A 22,449-nucleotide genomic window follows, 5' to 3' on the forward strand; every position below is an offset into this window, starting at 1 on the left:
TTTTAACTGAGGCCAGTGTTACAGTGCAGCAGGGTAAGCTCCCACTTCTGATGCCAGCTTCGAAGGGCTTACAGCTCCCTGGCTTCTGCCTGACTCAGCGTCAGCCAGTGTGGCCATTGGGAGAGTAAACTGGCGGATAGAAGATTTCTCTCTTTGCTTGTCTCCTCTATTTATGTCTGCTTGGCTGCCTGTCTGTCTCTATATGTTGCTCTGCCTTTCTAAGTAAATAAACAGTGCCGTGAAGCATTGGATTACTTATGGATTTCAGTTTCTGGTTTCCAGTTTTCAGAACAGACAGGCTGACCCCTTTTCATCCTCGTTCTAGTGAACCAGTGGATGAAAGATCTCTCTCTTTCTGTAACTCTGACTTTCAAATAAACGAGTCTTTTAAAAATACATCAAGAGAATTCATATTTAAACATATGCATATATATTTATATGTACACATATGCATGAAAGCAAAACTTATTCTCAAAGACAAAAAAAAAAAACTAAAGCATAATCTGTGGTGGTAGAGTGGGTTAGGCCTTCACTCGTGATGTCAGAAACCTGTATAGAAGCACCAATGTGAGTTCTGGATGTCCCTCTTCTGATTCAACTTCTGTTGATACAACTGGGAAGCAGCAGAGGATGGCCTGGGTACTTGGGCCCCCGCCTTCCAGGTGGGAGACCAGGAGGAAGTTCCTGATAAATGCATTGGGGGGAGTGAACCCACAGTTGGAAGATTTCTTCCCCCGACACCCTTTCTATTGAAAACAAATAAATCTTTAAAAATTCCATAAGACAGGCCTGGTGCCTTGGTCTAGCGGCTAAAGTCCTCAAGTTGAATGCGCCGGGATCCCATTTGGGCATTGGTTCTAATCCTGGCTACTCCACTTCCCATCCAGCTCCCTGCTTGTGGCCTGGGAAAGCAGTCAAGGACGGCCCAAAGCCTTGGGACCCTGCACCCGCGTGGGAGACCCGGAAGAGCTCTAGGATCCTGGCTTCAGATCGGTGCAACACCAGCTGTTGAAGCCAATTGGGGAATGAATCATCGGGCAGAAGATCTTCCTCTTTGTCTCTCCTTCTCTCTGTATATCTGGCTTTGCAATGAAAATAAATAAATCTTTAAAAAAATAATGAAAGACTTCAAGTTTTCAAGTGTTTCAGTTTTGCTTTATTTCAGAAATCACTAATTTGTTGTTTGTCAAGGTTGTTGTCACTAGGAACTGCGTGCTGTTCAATGCCATGTTTACTATTCGCCATTGACAGTGAGAATTTGGGCCATGTCTCCTTTGAGCTAACTGCAGACAGAGTCCCCAAGGGCAGTGGGAACTGTGCTTGGAGCACTGGAGAGAGAGGATTTAGTGACAAGTGCTCCTTCACTCACAAGATCAGGCCAGGGTTTGTGTGCCTGGTGGTGATTTGGCAGGTCGTAATGACAGTGGTGGCAAGTCCATCTATGCAGAGAGCTTTGATGATGGGAGCTTCATCCTGAAGCATCCAGGTCCCCGCAGCTTGTCTGTCCATGGCAAATGCTGGACCGAACCCAAATGGTTCCCAGCGTTCCATCTGCGATGTCCAGAAGGAATGTTTGGATGGCAAGCCTGTGGTCTCCTGTGGAGTGAAGGAGAGTATTTGATAAAAGCCATGAAGCTCTTTGGGTCATGGAGAATGGCAAGACGAGCAACAAGATGGCCATCACCAGCAGTGGGCAACTGGAATCTCTCTGATTTCTGTTTGAGCTGAACCCTCTGTGGCTCAGAAGATCCGCCCTGCACCCCATCGGCTCCCAGCACTCTGTAATTTTTGTGCTGTTATTGCAGTTCTCTGGGTTCCATGGTTTCCTGACTTTTCCCTCCAAGTCTAGCTGGATTGCAGTTAAAATTGTGATTATGAAGTAACAACTAAACAATAACCACAATTGCTGCTTCAATGTATTTCAAAAGAATGGTGTCTCTTGGGCCTGGCGTGGTGGCCTAACAGCTGAAGTCCTCAAGTTGAACATGCCCAGGATCCCATATGGGCGTTGGTTCTAATCCCGGCAGCTCCACTTCCCATCCAGCTCCCTGCTTGTGGCCTGGGAAAGCAGTCGAGGATGGCCGAAAACCTTGGGACACTGCACCCGCATGGGAGACCTGGGGGAAATTCCTGGCTCCTGACTTTGGATTGGCGCAGCACCAGCCATTGCAGTCACTTGGGGAATGAATCATCGGACAGAAGATCTTCCTCTCTTTCTTCCTCCTCTCTGTATATTTGATTTTGCAATAAAAATAAATAAATCTTTAAAAAAATGGTGTTTCTTTTCTTGACCATTCAAAAAAATTTCATGTACTTAAAAGCAGATAAAAGAGGCAGAGTGTGAACTATCTTCTATCTGCTAGTTCACTCCCTAAATCTCTTGGGCAAAATTATTTTAAATCTTCAAGTTACATTTAGTCTACAAAATTAAAAGGGGGAGGGCCCGGCAGCGTGGCCTAGCGGCTAAAGTCCTCGCCTTGAAAGCCCCGGGATCCCATATGGGCGCCAGTTCTAATCCCGGCAGCTCCACTTCCCATCCAGCTCCCTGCTTGTGGCCTGGGAAAGCAGGAGAGGACGACCCAAAGCCTTGGGACCCTGCATCCGCGTGGGAGACCTGGAAGAGGTTCCTGGTTCCTGGCTTCGGACTGGCACAGCACCAGTCCGTTGCGGCTCACTTGGGGAATGAATCATCGGACGGAAGTTCTTCCTCTCTGTCTCTCCTGCTCTGTATATCTGACTTTGTAATAAAAATAAATCTTATAAAAAAAAATTAAAAGGGGGAGTGGAATGGAGTATGGCCAGGAGGAGATGGTGGTTTACCTTTTTCCCTTGCCACTCCACCTCTACTTTCTTGTAGTCAGTGTATTTTTCACTTTTTCACTGCCCCAGACCCAGCCCTGTCTCCTCCAGAAGGGAGAATAGGGCATTTCTGGTGATCTTTCTTCTCCCATGATGTACTGCCCAGGGTGGGAACTGGTTCAACTCCTTTAGTGTAGCTGCCTGTCCAGTCCAGCAATACGACTGCCTTTTCACTCCCTTTGGACTCACAGCCTTGGCAGAGTCACGTTCTATCTGAAATTCACTTAGTAATACACTTTCAACATATTCTTTTTAAACACTGATATATTTTCTAGAAAGACAGAGTTACAGTAACAGAGGGACAGACACAGGTCTTCCATCTGCTGGTTTACCCCAAATGACCACACAGGGTGAAACTGGGCCAGGCTGAAGCCAGGAATCTGGAACCCTATCTGGGTCTTCCATTTGATGGCTGGGATGTAAGCATTCAGGCCATTTTCTGCAGCACATTAGCAGGGAGCTGGATCAAAAGTGAAACAGCCAGGATTTGAAATGATGCTCATATGGGACGCCAGCACTGCAGCTGGTTGCTTCGCCCACTGCGCCAGAACATCACCCTCTATATTGTTTTGATTTGGGGATAGTAGATTTGGAAGAAATAGCTGATCTTAGAATCTACCATCAGAAGGGGCTGGTGTGGCACACTGAGAAGATCAGGCCACGTCTTATTTTCTGTGATTTGTAAGATTTATTTATTTATTTATTTATTTATTTATGTTATTGGCAATGTAGGTTTATAGAGAGCAAACAGAAAGACCTTCCACCTTCTAGTTCTCTCTCCATTGGCGGCAATGCCTGGAGCTGAGTTTTTCTGAAGCCAGGAGTCTCTTCCGGATCTCCCACAGTGATACAGGGACTCAAGGACTTGAACAATCCTCTGCCTGTTTTCTCAAGCCATAATCAGGGAGCTGAATGGAAAGTGGAGTAGCTGGGACATGAACTGGTCCCTGCAAGAGGAGGATTTAGCCAATTGAGCCATTGTGCTGGCCCACAGGCCACCTCTTGTTATAGCTGTATCTCATATCAGAGGAGAGGCAGTGATTAGTTTATGGTTCAGGTGCTTGAGTCCTACCACTCATCCGGGAGACCCAGGGGCGGTTCCTACCTTCTAGCTTCAGCCTGGCCCAGCCCTGGCTGCTATAGCCATTCAAGGACTAAACCAGTGGATGGAAGATCTTCAACTCTGTATTTCCCTCTCTATCTTCAATCTACCTAATAAAATCAATCAATACATCTTTTTAAAAGTGCAGATATGTTAAAATAACTATATAAACATATTTTTAAAATAATTGATTATAAAAATGGAAATAGTATTCCAACAGTGTGACTTGGGGACAGATATACTGGCCACTTTATTTTTGCTATAGATTTTTGCCAGAGCCTATTGCATCAAAACATCCAGTTCCCTCAAGGGAATTGTGCTTTATGTTTGGATAAACACACAATGTTAATTTTTCTATTTTTAGTTTTTATTTATCTGAAAGGTAAAGAGATAGACTGCTAATACACTCTATTAATGCCCACAGCAGTCATTGTTGGGCTGGATTGAATTCAGCAACCTGCAACTCAATCTGGGTCTCCCACATGGGTGGCAGGAACCAAGCACCTTAGCCATCATCATCTGCCACACAGGGTGTGCAATAGCAGGACCTGAATGCAAGGACTCTTACATTCAATGTGGGTGTCCCAACTTGTAACTTCCGCATTGCACCAAACACCTGCTTCACAAAATGCTTTGATTTGCATATATGTGGCAAGTGAGAAAAATTCAGAGGTTGTGCCTTCTGTGACTTCCATTTTGCATGTTTGTCATTTCCATTTAAAAAATATTTAGTCTTCACTTTTGTTCTAGAGGAGTTTTTTTGGTATTATAAATTCATGTTTTTTTTTTTTTTTTTTTTATGGACAGTACATTGACTCAATTAGCTAATCCTCCAACTCCAAGCTCAGGCATCCCATATGTGCACTGGTCTGTGTCTCAGCTGCTTCACTTTCCATCCAGCTCCCTGCTTGGCTTGGGAAAACAGTAAAGAATGACCCAAAACCTTGGGACTCTGCACCCACGTGGGAGACCTGGAAGAAGCTCCTGGCTTCAGATCAGCTCAGCTCCAACCATTGTGGCCACACTTGGGGAGTGAAGCAGCAGATGGAAGATCTTTTTCTCTGGTCTCTCCTTCTCTCTGTAAATCTGCCTTTCCAATGAAAATAAATATTTTTAAAATTACTTTTTCAGTGCAGTTCAATACAAGATAGCCATGAACCATTATCAGGTTGAAAAATCGATGAAAGTTGGCCCATAAAAGAATGCGCCCTAAAGGTAATGACGTCACTGAGAATAAGATGTATTGCTTCTGAACTAACCGCCTCTCGCATCTGGAGTCTTCTCTTCTGTTGCTCAGGTTAATAAGCCTAATTTAGTTACATTTTATGTGCAAACTATAATAACTTTATCTAGCAATTATTTTAATGTTAATGTATTATATATTATATCAGCTTATTTTCAGTGCTCAACGAGCACATTTATATCTAAGAATTGTATATATCTCTAAGGTTAGGTCATTTTGGAAGCAGGAATTCAAAAATGCTCCCCCAGGAGCACATCCTGTATACATCCTGTGAAACATCCTTTCCTTAAATATTAGTGGGATCTGTAATTATTATGCAATGTAACGTCCTTACTGGAATTTTTCATCTGGAAAAGAGGGGTTTGGAGGTGGAATGTTAACCTTGACTCAATCAAAAGGGAGATTATCCTGGGAGGGCTGATCCAATCAGAGCCTGTTTTCCAAAAAGGTGTAGGGATCGGAGATGGACAGAAGTCAGAGATTTGAAATGCTGGAAATGATCATTTGTTGGCCTTAAATAACTTGCTGTGTTTTAGAAAGAGTCACATGGTGGGGAATGGTGGGTGGTTGCTGAGAGCTGAGGACTTACAAGAAATCGAATTCTACAAACGCTCTGTTAAGTTGGAGGAGAGTCCCAAACAGAAGGTGAGGTCACAGCCCCAGCTGACACCTTGATTTCGGTCTTAGAAGACCTGAAAACGAGAACCAGCTAACTCATGTTCAAATTTCAGAAACTGAGATTTTTTTTTTAACTTACGAAGTTTCTGTAATTTTCTCTGCCTCAATAGAAAGTCAATAGATGTGTCTATTATCATTAATGTCCCAATAATGCTGTTACACAGCCATTCCAAAACTCAGTAAGTGAAGGAACCCACGTCATCATTTATTGTGATTCTGAGGCTCACCCAGTTGATTCTGTTGAATTGGGCTTGGCTACAATAAAGCCACCTGTCAGCCCCTGCCGGGTCAAAACGAGCTGGACTCGTTCCAAATGGTCTCTGCTGCAGTAACTGGGCTCCACTCTACATGATGTCTCTTGTCTTCTGGCAGTCTAGGCTGTGTTGTTCTCATGGTGGGGCAAGCTCCAGAGAAGAAAACACAAAAGCAGTGTTTCAAGATAGCTTGCTTCAAGTTTGCTACTGTTCTATTGGCTAAAGCAAGTCATATCAGAAGAGAAAGAAAAATTATAACTAAATCTCGACTTGCACAAAAATGTTCACAGTAGCCAGCAACTGCAAACAATCCAAAAGTCCACCAACAAGGAAAAAGGATAAACAAATCATGGCATAGTCACAAAATGGAGCGTTATTTAACACCAGATTTCTGATCTCAGCAACGGCATGGCTATCCAAAACATTGTTGAGCCAAATAAATCAGACACAAAAGGGTACAGTCTGAATGATCCTATTATATGTTGAAGTTCAGGTAGAACTAATCTGTGGCCTACAGTGGAAAACAGGATCACGGTTCGCTAGGTTTAGGGAAATCCACTTGATTTTGACTCAAGTGTTGGTTGCACAGCTATACAAATCTATCAAAACTCGTTAAAATGTGTACTGTAGGGGCTGGCAACATGGCTTGCCTCTGCCTGTGGTGTTGGTATCCTATGTGGATGCTGGTTCAAGTCCTGGCTGCTCCACTTCTGAACCAACTGCAGCTTAAAAAGCCTGGGAAGGTAGCCAGAGATGGCTGAAGTGCTTGGACCCCTGCACTGGTGTGGGAGGCCCAGATGAAGCTTCTGGCTCCTGGCTTTGACCACACCCAACTACAGTCTTTGTGGTCATTTGGAATATGAACCATCAAATGGAAATTCTCTCTCTCTCTCTCTCTTTCTCTGTGCATGTATCTCCTCTGTAATTCTGCCTTTCAAATAAAACTAAATACATCTTCAAAACTAAATGTCTACTTTAGACCTATGCATTTCACTCTAAATTTTACTTTATAAGACAGTGTAGTAGACAGAACAAAACATTAATGTTAAAAACTTTAAATTTAAGGGGCAGGCATTTGTCAATAGCTGTTCAGATGCTGCCAAGGATACCCACAAACCCATGAAGGAGTTCCTGAGTTCAAATCTTTGCTCTGCTTCTGGCTTCCTGCTAATGTGCATCCTGGGAGACAGCAGGTAACAGTTGAAGTACCTGTGTCTCTGCCAGCCAAATGAGAGACATGGATTGACATCTGGGCTCCTAGCCTTGGCCCGGTCCATCTCAGGATATTGCCAGTATTTGGGAAATGACTTGTGGATGAAAGTGTTCTCTCCCCCACCCCCCCCAGAAAAGAGTGCAGTCTGAATGAGCCTATTAGATGTTGAAGTTCAGATAGAACTAATCTGTGGCCTACAGTAGAAAACAGGATCATGGCTCTCTAGGTTAGGGAAATCCACTTGATTTTGACTAGGTTGCACAGCTATATAAACGTATCAAAACTCATTAAAATGTATACTGTATGTATACTGTATATGTATACAGACGTTGCTATATTTTTAGTAATATTAAATTTAAAATAGCATATACATATATAATTTTTAAAAACTTTGATTTTAACACCACTTGTAACTTCCTAGCATAAAGTCTCTTAATTTTGCTAAGCCTTACATTTTTCTTTTTACAAATGAGAAAGCTGAGCCTGGCATGATGGCTCAATTGACTAACCTTTCCCCTACAAGCACCAGGATCCCATTTGGGTGACAGTTTATGTTCTGGCAGCTCCACTTCCCATCCAGCTCCCTGCTTGTGGCCTGGGAAAGCAGTCGAGGACGGCCCAAAGTCTTGGGACCCTGCACCCATGTAGAAGATTCGGAGGAAGCTCCAGGCTTCAGATTGGCTCCTTCTCTCTGAAAATCTTCTTTTCCAATAAAAATACATGACTCCTAAAATAAATAAATAAATAAATTAATTAATTTTAAGATGATACAGTAGTTTACCTGTTATGTTTATGTGTGTGCTTAAACAGCTAGAAAATAAAATTTACCATTTTAGGGGAAGGCATTTAGCATAGATGTTGCTTTGTATACCTGCATCTCATATTGAAGTACCTGGGTTCAAGTTCCAGTTTCAGCTTTTCGTAAAGGCATACCCTAAGAACAGGACACACTTGATGGCTTAAGTACTCGAGTCCCTGGCCAGGCCATGTAGGAAACCTGGATTAGGTTCCTGGCTCCTGTTTGCATCTTGGTCCAGTTCATCTGTTGTAGGTATTTGGGAAGCAAGTCAGCAGAGGGAAGACTTTTCTGCCCATCTGTCTCTCTCCCTGCCCTCCAAATAAACACAATTTTAAAAATTTGCCATTTTATTCATATTTTGGTATACAGTTCTACCTCTATCACAATCCTTCTCTAGCACTTTTTCATCTTCCCAAATAAAGCATTATTGTTTAATGAGTACAAAGTTTCCTTAACACCTGGAAGCATCAAGTATATATTTTTATATGAGGATTTGTTTATTAAGAAGTTTAGAAAGCAGAGTGTCTGAGAGAGAGAGAGACAGACATCTTTCATCCACTGGTTCGTTATCACAAAGATTCACACTAACCAAGGCTGGACCAGGCTATCACCAGGAGCCAAAACTCCATCCTGCTTCCCCCCTGGTAGGGCCCCAGTACCTGGGTTATCCTCCGCTGCTCTCCCAGGTGCATTGTCCAGGAGCTGGATCAGAAGAGTTGCAGCTGGGACTGGGGTCAGTGCTCTGAGATAGGAAATGCTGACCTCACAAGCAGCGGCTTACTCCAATATGCTACAACGCCAGCATGGCCATTCTACCTGCCTTTATTAATTTGACTAATCTCAGGTAAATGGGATTATAAAATATTTGTCCTTAGGTGACTGGCTTATTTCACTTATACTGATATTTTGAAGGTTCATCCATGTTTTTTATTTTTTTTCCTTTTCTTTTTTATGATTTCAAGGGCTAGAGGAAAGTGGGTATTATCCATGTTTTAATATGTCAAAATTTCCTTAATTTTTCAGGTCAAATAATATTTCATCGTATGCATAAATATTGCAGTTTCTTTATTCATCTGTTAATATACATTTACTTGTTTTTACTTTTTTTGGATGTCATAAATAATGCTATAAACATTGGTATACAAATATCTTTCCAAGACGTTTTATTTCCTTTTTTTTTAAAGGACATATTTTTTTTTATTGGGAAGGCAGATTTACAGAGAGGAGAGACAGAGAGAAAAACCCTCCATCTGCAAGTTCACACCCCAAATGACTGCAGTGAAAGGAGTTGAGCTGATTCGAAGCCAAGAGTCAGGAGTTTCTTCCTGAGTCTCCCATGCAGGTGTAGGATCCCAAGGCTTTGGGCCATCCTCTACTGTTTTCCCAATGAAGCAAGTTGGATTGGGAAATAAAGCAGCTGAGATAAGAACAGCACCCATATGGGACCTTTAAACTAGAAAGCATGGGGTTAGCTAATTAAGCCATCATATTGGAAATATATCTTGAAGTGGCCAGGCTGAATGATATTATAATTTTATTTCTAAATTATTTGACTAATTATCATAATGTTCTTCCACAATGGTTGTACCATTTTACATTTCTACCATTAGTACACAAGTGTTCCAATTTCTCTACAAACTTGTCAATACTTGTTATCTTTCTGGTTCTTAACTGGTGTGAGTGATATTTCACTGTGGCTCTTCGGGGACGTGGTGGGAGCAAGGTCGCGGCCGCGGACTTCAGATTTCCTCCAGTCTCAACGCGACTTCAGAGTTCCACCACCTCTTCAGGCTCCTCAATAAAGTGTTCGCACCTAAAAAAAAAAAATTCATTGTGGTTTGATTTGTATTCCTCTAATTAATGATGTTAGCATTTTTTCTTATATTCATTGATCAGTCATATTTTTGGAGAAATGTCTATTTAAGTCCTTTGTCAATCTTCAATTGCTTTTTTGTTGTTGAGTTATAGAAGATTGTCGCTGTCCCGCAGCGATGGACTTGATGCACAGAGCCAATAATAACACGCATGGACTCTGACTAATGATCAGAAGCCGAAGTTTATTAGTGGCATCAGACTTTATAAACCGAGGGTCATATAGGATAAGGGAGAAAGTATTGAACTCCTCAAGAAACCCATTAACTGTTTCTATGCTTTTTGTTTGGAACTCCTTTTGTTTTGTATATACTACCAAGTGTTCTTATTCACATGCTGTCCACTCAACTGTTCTCATACAAATGATATCAGTTATACAAAAGGTAACCATTCGGCTGTTTTCATACAAATATTGTCCAATCAACTGTTATCCTGTGCTCGCTGACCTTCTAGGGTCACAATATCCTCCTACAGAAGATCTTCTATATATTTTAGATATCAATCTTTTATCATACATACAATATTCAAATATTTTCTCTTATTTTATGGGCTATCGTTTCGCTTTGTTGATAGTGTCCCTGATAAACACATTTTGATTCTGATGAATTTTAACTTATCTGGGTTTTTCCCCTCTGTTTAAAAAAACAAAAAGATTTATTTAATTTACATGCAAGTCAGAGTAACAGAGAGTGACAGAGAAAGAGAGATATTTCACCCATTGGTTCACTCCCCAAATGGCTGCAATAGCCAGAGATTGGCTGATTGGAAGCTGAGAACCAGAAGCTTCTTTTGTGCCTTCCACATGAGTGCAGGGGTTCAAGGCTTTGGGCTACCCTTCACTGCTTTCCCAAGTACATTAGCAGGGAGCAGGATTAGAATTGGAGTAGCTGGGATTTGAACCAGTGCCCATATGGGATGCTGGAGACATAGGTAGAAGGTCAGCTATGCCAATATGCTAGCCTCAACTTCTCTGTTTTCCTTTTTCCTTGCTTAGGTTTTAGTGTCACATTCAAGAAATCATCCCCAAACCTAATGTTACAAAGCCTTTGACCTCACCTTGTCTTCTAAGAGTTTTTATATTTTTTAACTATTAGGGTTAGGTCTTCTTATCCATCTTAGGTTGATTTTTGCCCATGGTGAAGGCCTAACTTTTCCTGTATATACCCAGCTTTCCCAATTTCCTTTGTGGAAAAGATTATCATTTTTAAAAAAAGATTTATTTTTGGAAAGTCAGTTTTTTTTTTTTTTAAAGATTTTATTCATTTTATTACAGCCAGATATACACAGAGGAGGAGAGACAGGAAGATCTTCCGTCCGATGATTCACTCCCCAAGTGAGCCGCAACGGGCCAGTGCGTGCCGATCCGATGCCAGGAACCAGGAACCTCTTCCGGGTCTCCCACGCGGGTGCAGGGTCCCAATGCATTGGGCCGTCCTCAACTGCTTTCCCAGGCCACAAGCAGGGAGCTGGACGGGAAGTGGAGCTGCCGGGATTAGAACCGGCGCCCATATGGGATCCCGGGGCTTTCAAGGCGAGGACTTTAGCCGCTAGGCCACGCTGCCTGGCCCGAAAGTCAGTTTTACACAGAGAGAAGGAAAGGCAAAGATCCTCTATTGCCTGATTCACTCCCCAAGTGGCCACAACGGCCAGAGCTGAGCTGATCTGAAGCCAGGAGCCAGGAACCTTTTCTAGTCTCCCATGTGGGTTCAAGGTTCCAAGGCTTTGGGCAGTCCTTGACTGCTTTCCCAGGCCACAAGCAGAGAGCTGATGGGAAGCGAGGCTGCTAGGACATGAACCAGCGCCCATATGGGATTCTGGAACATGCAAGGCAGAACTTAAGCCACTAGACTACCGTGCTGGGCCCAATTTCCCCACTTTGTGTGGTCTCATCACAATCATTTATAATCATTTGACTCTATGCTCAGAGATTTATTTCTGGCATCTCCATTCTATTATTCAATTACATTGGTTTGTGCCAGTACTACACTGGTGTTTACCTTGACTTTCTAGCAAATTTTAAAATTAGTAAATGGGAAAGAAGCTCCTACTTCTTCTCTTCCTTCTCTTCCTCCTGCTTTTTTTTCTTCTTTATATTTACTTATTTTTACTGTTAAGGTGGAGAGAGGGAGAGACAGAACTTCCATCTGCTGGTTTACTCTCCAAGTGCCCACAATAGCCAGAGCTGAGCCAATCCAAACCCAGGAGCCAGGTTCTGCCTCGGAGTCTCCCCGCTGAGTGCTGGGTCAAAGGATTTAGGTCATTCTTTACTGCTTTCCCGGACCATGAGCAGATAAATGGGAAGTGGAGAAGCCAGGACACAAATAGGCTTCAATTAGGTACAAGGCCGCTTGCAAAGGCTTAGCCAACTGAGTCATTGTAAGCACCCCCCCACCCCTGCCATACACACACTTGATGTTAATTTGTTTACATCAAGTTGAATGATGGAATACCAAAAAGAGAGAGAGAAAGAGATCTTCAATCTGTTGGCTCACTCCCTGAATGCCCAATATAGCTGGTGCTGGGCCAGACCGAAACAAGAATCCCACAGCTTCACATCTTGCATTTGGTGGTAGGAACTCAAGTATTGGTCCATCACCTGCTGTCTCTGAGGATGCATTAACATGAAGCCAAATTAGAACTGGAGCAGCAAGGACCTGAGTCAGTCCTCAAATATGGGATGTGGGCACATGTGGGAAGTGGCAGCATAACTGGATGGACCATAACACCTATCCCTGTTTCTTTTTCAAGGATGTCTTAACTGTTTGGAGTTCTTTGATGTTCTGCATGAATTTTAGGATAGATTTTTAACACTTGATCTTAGCCAAAAGGCTGAGAAGTGTTAGGATAGATTTCTGAAAAAGTTCATTGAGATTTCAATATGGATTGAATTGAAATAGTATATTACTTTGGGCAATATTTTTCAAATGTGATTTACTTTTTAAATATATTTTATTTTTATGTTGTTTACATAGTTGACAAGGATGTATGCCCATGAAAACCACTGATTAGGGTAGGAAGGATCAAGATATGGGGACAAGATGGGTGGAACAAATGTTTCCAATTTTCCTTTTCTTCCCTTTTCTCTTATATCTGGGTGGTGGGATGCGGGGAGGTCAAGGAAGGAGAAGGGGATTGCTCCCAGCTGCCAACTTACATTGGTATCCAGGGATGAGGAATGTCCGCTTGATGTCATCCTAGAAACTTGGGTAGCGAGATTCTATCTTCTAACTCATGAACATACTGTCCTCCCCCTTACTTATTTATTGCTTCTTTTCTGTCAGTGGTGTTTTACTGTTTGTAGTGTATAAGTCATCTTACTTCTGAGTTTTATTCCTAAGTATTATGATCTCTATGGTGCTTTTGTAGATGAAATTGTTTTCTTAATTTGCCTTTTGGGTCATTCATTATTATTTTATCATAATACAGCTTATTTTTGCATGTTGATTTTATATCATAGAAATTTGCTGGATGTGGTTTTAATTCAAATGACTTTTATGGTGGAATATTTAGATATTTCTACATTTAAGACGATGTTGTCTTCAAACTAAGTTCACTTTATTTCTTCCTTTACAGTAGAAATAGCTCATTTACTTTTCTCACTCATTTGCTCTGGCTTGGAGGCCCATTTATGTTGTATACAAGTGGGGAACGTAGCCATCTTGATCTTGTTCCTGATCTTTAAATTAAAAAAAAAAAGATGGAGATGGACAGACAAAATGCACACAGAGTTCTCATTCATTGGCACATTCTCTAAATGCCCACAATAACCAGGCCAAAATCAGCATCAGGGATTTAACCCAGTTCCCTCTCGTGAGTGGTAGGGAGCTGATACTAAAGTAGCCCCTGCTGCCTGCCAGGGTTGCATTATTAGGATGATGGGATTAGGACCTGATCCAGAACTTGAACCTAGGTTCTCTAATCTGGGCATGTTAACTAGTAGGCTAAATAACTGCTCCTAGTTCTTGATCTTTTTTTTTTTTTTTTAAAGATTTATTCATCTTATTACAGCCAGATATACACAGAGGAGGAGAGACAGAGAGGAAGATCTTCCGTCCGATGATTCACTCCCCAAGTGAGCCGCAATGGGCCGGTGCGCGCCAATCCGAAGCCGGGAACCAGGAACCTCTTCCGGGTCTCCCACGTGGGTGCAGGGTCCCAATGCTTTGGGCCGTCCTCAACTGCTTTCCCAGGCCACAAGCAGGGAGCTAGATGGGAAGTGGAGCTGCCGGGATTAGAACTGGCGCCCATATGGGATCCCGGGGCTTCAAGGCTAGGCCACGCTGCCGGGCCCGGCTTATAATTTTTTTGTGGACAAATTTGTATCAATATTCATATGTATTATTTGTAATTTTTTTTCTTGTGCTGTCTTTGCATAGCATTAGGAAGAGTTCATAGAAAATTAGGCAGTACTTCATCTTCAATATTCTGGAAAAGTTTTAAAAGATTGGTGTTAATTCTTCTGTAATTGCTGGCATTCACCAATGAAGATATTCTGTGTTTTTTATTGTTGGGAGATTTTTGATTGCTGATTCAGTTTTTATATTAATTACAAGGTTTTTCAGAGTTACTAATTCTTCATCAATCAATATTGGTAGGCCATATGCTTGTAAGAGTTTGAGCATTTCATTTAAGTTATATGTAGTTATTCACAGTTCTCTCACAAACCTTTCCATTTATGAAAAACTTGTAGAAATACTCATGTCTGATCTGTGAATTTTGTCTTTTTCTTCTTAATCAGTCTAACTTAGAAGTTTTGTTGGTTTGTTCAAACAAGCAACTCTGGTTATCTCGATTTTCTCTTACTAATGTTTTTGTGAAGATTTAATAAGATAACAAAATGCCAGGTCCTAAAGAAATTATCATTTTCTATGAGATTGAGCTTCCTGAAACAATTCATTGAACTAAGTGAAAAATAACAAGAAGACCTGGTTATTCTATCAAGTTGGCATAGATAGAAGCCAGAGAGATTTACTTTAAGGAATTGGCCCACGTGAGTATGGAGGCTGGCTGGATGGGGCTGATGATCCAGTGTGGAGCCAATGTAGTAGCCCCATTCTGACCACTGTTTACTGGTCAAACTTCCTCTTGTTTTATTGTTTGTGCAAATGGGAGAGGAGGTGATCAGTTTTTGCTCTATTAAGACTTTTAACTCATGCATTGGGCCACAGCCACTGAAGGCTATCAGTTGGCTGGCAAAATGGCTCAATTGACTAATCCTCCACTTCCAGGTGCCAGCATCCCATATAGGCACTGATTCATGTATCGGCTGCTCCACTTCCCATTCAGTTCCTTGCTTGCAGCCTGAGAAAGCAGTTGAGGACAGCCTAAAGCCTTGGGACCCTGCACCCACAGGAGGGGCTGGGAAGAAGCACGTGGTTCCTGGCTTCAGATCAGCTCCGCTCCAGTCATTGAGGACATTTGGTGAGTGAACCAGTGGATGGAAGATCTTTCTCTGTCTCTTCTTCCCTCTGTAAATACACCTTTCTAGTGAGAATAAACTTTAAAAAAAGGAAGGCAATCTACTTTACTCAAAACCCACTAATCTTGCCCAACAAATATCTCATTAAAACATCCAGAATAATATTTGACCAAACATCTGGGCACTGTGGCCCAGGAAAGTCACCACATAAATTCACTGTCATGGGCCCAGCGCCGTGGCCTAACGGCTAAAGTCCTCACCCTGATCGCGCCAGGATCCCATATGGGCACCAGTTCTAATCCCAGCAGCTCCACTTCCCATCCAGCTCCCTGCTTGTGGCCTGGAAAAGCAGTCGAGGACGGCCCAATGCTTTGGAACCCTGCACCTGCATGGGAGACCTGGAAAGAAGTTCCTGGCTCCTGGCTTCGGATAGGTGCAGCACCAGCCGTTGTGGCCACTTGGGGAGTGATTCATCGGACAGAAGATCTTCCTCTCCGTCTCTCCTTTTCTCTTTATATCTGACTTTGTAATAAAAATAAATAAATCTTTAAAAAATTCACTGTCATATGACTCTTCCACAGAACTTGGCTGCAGGCAGCTGAAAAAAGAGAAAACAATGTTTCCAACCAATGCAGACTGATTTACTATGCAAGCAAGCACATCCACAAACTATTTACTTCTTTATTTTAAAAGACTTATTTATTTATTTGAGAGGAACTCTTATACAAAGAGAGAGAGACTAGGCTTGTGCCCACGTCTAAGGCCCTCTGCAGGAGAAATCATTTGTTTCAACAACCAGTGTAAGGAAGGATCTTTGGGGGGCTTCGCAAAGGTGTTCTTATTGCCCAATCCGAGTCCTAGTTGAATAGGGCTTTGTCTCTGAGAAATCAGCCTAAAGTCTACTTAGTTCTGAAATTCTTCTCAAAGTATTTGGTGACTTTGATGAATGGAGCCAACATGCTGAGTACGTTCCAGACTCCAGCATGTAAATTGTAGTCATCTCTTCCCCAAGTTTTCCTTTCTGTATGCTGGTTAGACTTAGCTCTTCTTGTTTGAAAATCCTGCTCTCCAGCCTACTTCTGCACTCAGGGTGGGTGTTTGGAGATATCATTTATTAGCCGTCCTCTTCCCCAACTGCATCCAAGTTCAGCTTGGACCTGATGCACAGATTTCTGATGATTTTTAGAATTCCAAATAAAATATTGTCAGTTTCAAAACTAAATAAATAAATAAATAAAAAACAAAAAGAGAGTGAGAGATTGATTCTCCCATCTGCTGACTCACTGTTAAAATAACAACAGCCAGGGCTGGGCCAGGCCAAAATCAAGATTCAGGAACTCTATCCAGGTCTCACACTTGGGTGGCAGGAACCTGAATGCTTGGACCATCTTCCACTGCCTCCCTAGGTGCATTAGCAGGAAGTTGGGTAGTATGCAGAGCGATGAGGATGCCAACCAACACTGATATGGGCTGCCCATGTCCCAGGGTATACTATAGCCCATATGCCACAAAACTGGTCCCCCCAACTCTGCTTACGTCTGCTTTAATTGAGATTGTCACAAGCTGTATAAAGTTAATTTTGGTACTCTACAGTTCTGTTAGGTGACTGTGATTGAAGTTTGTGAAAAGGTTGCAAACTGGGGACTTTTCAAATGTTTTCTTATTGGTTTATATGGAAAATTTAATGGTACTAACTCCATTTCCATTGATAGTGCTCAAAAATCCAGAAATCAGGGTCTATCTTTGTAATTGAATGTTATTCAACTATCAAAAACAATGAAGTGGGGTGGGGAATCACAGACCCTATGGAATTGTACTCTAAAATTCAAAATTAAAAAAAATCCCCTCCCCCAAAAGGAATGAGGCACCAACACAGGCTGAACTTGCAAACTGTTTGCTATGTGAATACAGTAATTTACAAATATCACACATCATGTGATGTTTGTGAATGATTCTATTCATATGAAGTTACTATAATAGAGAAATCCATAAAAACAGAAAATATATTAGTGGTTACTTAGGAATAAGGAAGAAGGGGCACCTTTTTCAGCTGATGTAGATGTTCTTAAAGGAACCTTAGTAATGGTTGCATGTATCTGTGAATTTAGTAAATGCTGTTGAATTATACACCTTAAACAGGTGGACTGAATAGTATGTAGACTATATCTCAATACAGCTATCTTTAAAAAATTGGATTCTAAGTATAGATTCAAACTAATTGAAGCAGTTCCTCCCCTGACTCATGTGTACAAACACAGGTTTTGACACCATCATATGAAGTTTAATATAGACAAAAGAAAATAAAGCAGAAATGTGCAAAATTATGAGGAAAAAAAATCACAAATCAACGTTGTGCCGAAGATACATTTTTTATATCATTTCACTTATATCACATTTTTGTTGTGGTTGTTGTTAATTGGAAAGGCAGATTTTCCAGAGAGAAAAAGAAACAGAGAACTTCCATCTACTGGTTCACCCCCCCAAACAGCTACAATGGCTGGAGCTGAGCCAATCTGAAGCCAAGAATCAGAAGATTCTCTGGGACGCTCTCGTGCATACAGGGTCTTAATGCTTTGGGCCATCCTGCACTGCATGGAGCTGGGTTGGAAGTGGAGTAGCCAGAACATGAACAGCCCATGTAGGATGCCAGTGCTTGCTGGCAGATGATTAGCCAGCTGAGCCATAGTGCCAGTCCCTATGGCTCATTTCTAAATAGGAAAACGAAACTATGCTGGTCAGTATTCCCTAGCTATCAAGAACAACAAGGTACCAGAGTACCTTGTCAAGTATAAGAAAAATGCTTGGGCCCTGCACAATAGCCTAGTACCTAAATCCTTCCCTTGCATCCACTGGGATCCCATATGGGTGCCAATTTGTGTCCCAGTGCTCCAATTTCCTGTCTAGTTCTCTACCTGTGGCCTGGAAAAGCAGTAGAGGATGGGCCAAAGCTTTAGGAGCCTGCACCAACGTGTGGGAAACCTGGAAAAATCTCCTGATTCTTGGCTTCAGATTGGCTCAGCTCCAGCTGCTGCGGCCTTTTGCGGAGTGAACCAACAGATGGAAGATTATTCTGTCTCCCCTTCTTTTTGTATATTTGTTTTTCCAATAAAAAAAGAAAGAAAGAGAGAGAGAGAGAAAGAAAGAAAGAAAGAGAGAAAGAAAGAAAGAAAAAAGAAAAGAAGAAAGAAAAAAGAAAGACCTGGCACAGTAGCCTAGTGGCTAAAGTCTGCGCCTTGCATGCACTGGGATCCCATTTGGGTGCCGGTTCGTGTCCCTGCAGCACCACTTCTCATCCAACTCCCTGCTTGTGGCCTGAGAGAGCAGCCAAGGCCTTGGAACCCTGCACCTGCTGCTTCAGTCCTCAAGTGGCCACAATAGCCGGAGCTGAGCTGATCCGAAGCCAGGAGCTAGGAATTTCTTCTAGGTCTCCCACTTCTCCTAAATGGCCACTATGGCTAGGGTTGGGCCAGGTCAAAACTACAAGCTAAAAACTCCATCTGGTTCTCACAGGAAATTAAGCAATTGGTCCATCTTTTCTACCTTCCCAGGTCCTTCCAGTAGGGAGCTGGAGCAGAAGCACAGCAGCGAAGACTCAAATTAGTACCCTGGGAAAGGATGCTGGTGCCACAATAGTGCCTCTGTACAATTTTCCCTTTATTTTTCCCCACCCACTTTTATCACCTACTTCTTTTTCTTTTAATATATTTTTAAAAGATTTTATTATTATTGGAAAGCCGGATATACACAGAGGAGGAGAGACAGAGAGGAAGATCTTCCATCCGATGATTCACTCCCCAAGTGAGCCGCAACGGGCCGGTATGCGCCGATCCAAAGCCGGGAACCAGGAACCTCTTCCGGGTCTCCCACGCGGATGAAGGGTCCCAAAGTTTTGGGCCGTCCTCGACTGCTTTCCCAGGCCACAAGCAGGGAGCTGGATGGGAAGTGGAGCTGCCAGGATTAGAACTGGCACCCATATGGGATCCTGGGGCTTTCAAGGCGAGGACTTTAGCCGCTAGGCCACGCCGCCGGGCCCTGTCTCTATTTCTTATATCCTATTCTTCATCAGGCCACTCTAATTATGTATCTGTCCTTGTATTAATCCCTTGAAATGGTTCTAGTCTACATCACTGAAGAGCTTTTTATTTTGCAGAAAACTCTTGGGCCTCATTTTACTTGTTCTCTCAGCAACATTCGACAAATTGATCTTTCTTGAAACACCTTTAGTTGACTTTTTAGATCATGCACTCTCCTGGTATTCCTGATAGTTTACCAATCCTCCTTCTGAGTTAGAAATGTTGAAGTGCACTCAGCTATTAAAAAGAACGAAATTCTACCATTTGCAACCAAATGGTCCTAACCAGAGACCATTATGCTCAGTGAAATAAGTCAATCTCAAAAGGACAAATATCATATGTTCTCTCTGATATAAGGCAGCCTTCACGCAAAATATAAGATCAATAGCCTTTTCAATACTGTTTTTGCTGCACTCTTTCATTTATTCATAATAGTTTCTTTTTCTCATTAAATTCTTCATTGACTCATAGATCATACAGAAGCACCATTCTCCAAGAAGGTTTTTTGTTTTCTGTTTTATTTCTTCATCGACACATTGATCATTCAGTAGTATGTTATTTAACTCCATGGTCTTGTAAGCTTTTTTTAACTTTATTTCTGTTGTTGGTTTTGTTTTATGGCTTTTCATTTAAGGGAATGTACAATAATAGCATAATAGAGACTTGCATATCTAGGTGTGAAGACATGGTGCAGTATTCATCTCTGCTTCTAAATCAAAGACGGACTCTCAGACTGTTGGATGTATCTTGACAATAAGATGCTGGACTGTTTGCTATTGTCTGGACAACATTAGGACACAGCTAAATAGCAGACTGATGCTCGTATGACTGTTTATGAAGGACTATACTATTGTAATAATATGGGGGAAATCAGTTGAGGGGGAGGGAATTTGGAGGGGTAAGGCAAATCTTAGAGCCTATCGAAGGGAAAAATGTTGAACTGTTTCAGGATTCAGTTTGGTTTATATCCATTGGATAATTCTTTCCAGTCTAATAGTTTATACTGATGAGTCTTCTATTTCTGTCTCTAGTTTCCTTATCTCTCCTGACTTGAGAGTCCATCTGTTCACGCAACAGTTGCACTTGGACATGCAGACATGTTCAAGCCATGACTCTAGCTTCTTCTCTGTCCATTCCCTCAAACCTACTCTCCGTTTTAAATAATGGGCAACACCATGAACCTAAATGTTCAGTGTAAAAAGTTAAGAATCATTCTTAAGTCATCTTTTTTTTTTTCTCTCTTACTCCCAGCATCCAATTCATTAGCAGCAATCTTATCGGTAACATCTAAAACATATCCTGAATTCATATTTTACTTCCTTTGTAACATTTTCTGAATTCATCTAATGAATCTACAGGTCCATTTAATTTTAACGCATAATGAATGTAATGGTTAGAATTCTTCTAGGCTTTCCTGTAGCTGCCGTTCTCCTCTGTATTTATTTATTTATTTATTACTGGCAGCTGGAAGGAACAGTAGCTGGAGGGATGAAGCACTGTGATTGAGGAAGCGGAGATCTTGGTCCTTTTGGTGCAAATGAACTGTTCTCTGACCACCCAGAATGTTCCACATCCTGTAGGTCAGCTAGCAGTTTACCTTGTAGCCTGGAGTTTTTACACTTGTTTACTGTTTGGAGGCAAACCACAGCATTTCTCCAGTTCTGGCTGTTATTACTTTCTTTGTCGCATCCTGTGCAATCCACAGGGCTATAATAGTTGTCAGCTGGGTACTTTTAGCACCTTCCCCTATGTCTCCAAAGGGTTCATGGAAATATTCGGACACATCTGTCAGGTAATCAAGAACTAAGGAGGCCTCACTTGCAGAGCTCCTTCTAACACTCTTCCTTTTTCATAAGGCACTGGGTTCTATTTCTTGACCTCTCACTGCTTCCATCATATAAGCTTCATTATGGGTTAAATGGAACTTAGAAAAAAGGCGTCAGCATCTCTTCCATTTGGGTTGGGGAAATAAACCTCAGGGCTAACCTTCAAGCAAGAGTCTGCAGTGCAACATAAAGAAAATGGATCAGCTTGATATTTGCAAAATACTACTGCTCTACCATTATAGCCCTTGGCCGAGAGCTATATGTTTGTAAATATAAAATGTCCCATTTTAAATACTGGCATATAATTCAAACTTTTTTTTAGATACATGTATTTTTTTAATTTTGAATTTTTGAATTATGTGTTACAATTTTGTATAGACTGGGATTTCCCCCCAAACTCCCACCCCCCCCCGACAGATTTTCCCCATTTTACTACAGTGGTATAATCCTTCATAAGGAATTATAATTCCATCAGTCTTATTTAAGTGTAGCCCAACATTGCTGGTACAAAGTCAGACAGTTCAGCATCCCATTATCTACACTTGTCCAACAGTTTCATTGGGAATCCATCTTTTGTCTAGAAGCAGGGATGCATGTTGCATTATACCCCTGCATCTGGATATGGTAGGCCCCAGTACTCCATCATTATACATTTCCGTAATTGAGAAGCCATGAAACAAGGTCAATCACTGGTATGAGTTAGAACAACAGCCTCAACAACAACAACAACAAATTACACCTCCATGAAAACTCACACCACTGAGTAACCAACACATGGGTGACAAAAAGGAGATACAAAAGTCTCTTGGGAAAAATGATGCCACCGTATAATCCACGAGCCAGCAATGAATTCGACAAGGGAAAAGAGAGTGTTTGGAATAAATAAAGCTGAAATAAAAAACATCAAAACACATGGGATGCAGCCAAAACAAAACAAAACAAAACAAAACAAAACAAAACAAAAGAAATACAGTATGGATCAGATTATTGAAGTTGCACTTTTTGAAGAAAAAGTAATAATCCTAACATATTGTGTTAGGAACCAGAAGTGCCCTAAGTGATATATTAACAAATTAAATCCATTTTTTGGAAGAGAAACCAAGGCACAGTA

At 41.7% G+C, this 22,449-nt stretch overlaps 1 pseudogene; it reads left to right on the top strand.

Annotated features, from left to right (window-relative positions):
• The first annotated feature begins 1,222 nt into the window (after positions 1–1,222).
• On the top strand, positions 1,223–1,712 carry LOC118758548 (peptidyl-prolyl cis-trans isomerase A-like; annotated as a pseudogene).
• Positions 1,713–22,449: the final 20,737 nt, after the last annotated feature.

The sequence above is a fragment of the Ochotona princeps genome, chromosome 2, assembly GCF_030435755.1.
Source record: "Ochotona princeps isolate mOchPri1 chromosome 2, mOchPri1.hap1, whole genome shotgun sequence".
Classification (NCBI taxonomy): Eukaryota; Metazoa; Chordata; class Mammalia; order Lagomorpha; family Ochotonidae; genus Ochotona; species Ochotona princeps.